Source organism: Montipora capricornis, chromosome 10 (assembly GCF_036669925.1).
Source record: "Montipora capricornis isolate CH-2021 chromosome 10, ASM3666992v2, whole genome shotgun sequence".
Classification (NCBI taxonomy): domain Eukaryota; kingdom Metazoa; phylum Cnidaria; class Anthozoa; order Scleractinia; family Acroporidae; genus Montipora; species Montipora capricornis.
Window position 1 is genome coordinate 56,431,209 of NC_090892.1, and position 595 is coordinate 56,431,803.

Consider the following 595-nt stretch of genomic DNA (forward strand, 5'->3'; position numbering starts at 1 on the left):
GGATAAAAACCCCTTGCCGTCTTCAATATTCGAAGAGATAGACAGCCTGACGGTCGATACGTTGTTGAAAACAATATTGTTCATGGACTTAGTGCACATTCCACGAAGTAGCCACTTGTATGGAGTGGTACTTGCGCCTCAAATATTTAAGAATGTACGGCGGCAAACAGCTGGCCAAAGTAATAACAACCATCTTCCATGCAAACTCTGCTGACACAAGGAACTTCTGATCTGAAATGTAAAAGAGTGCATAATACACCAATCTCGATATATTAAAATTCAGTCAGAAACAACAGGCATCATCTCGAGGTTCTGGGGAATAAATATAAGGATTTGTATGAGTTTATTCCCCAAATCCTCGAGATGATGACTTTGGTTTTGGACTGAATTTTAATAGATAGACTGTATTAACCAGTGTCTCCAGCTGATTTTCATCTTTCCCGTACAATTTGAGGTCATCCGTGTACAAGAGGTGATTTACTCTTCCTTCTCCCTTTCCAAGTTCATACCCTGCTTTTACCCCTCTTAGCACTAATCATGACAGTGGCATGAGCGTCATCACGAACAACAATAATTGAAGATAAACTGTGCCCCT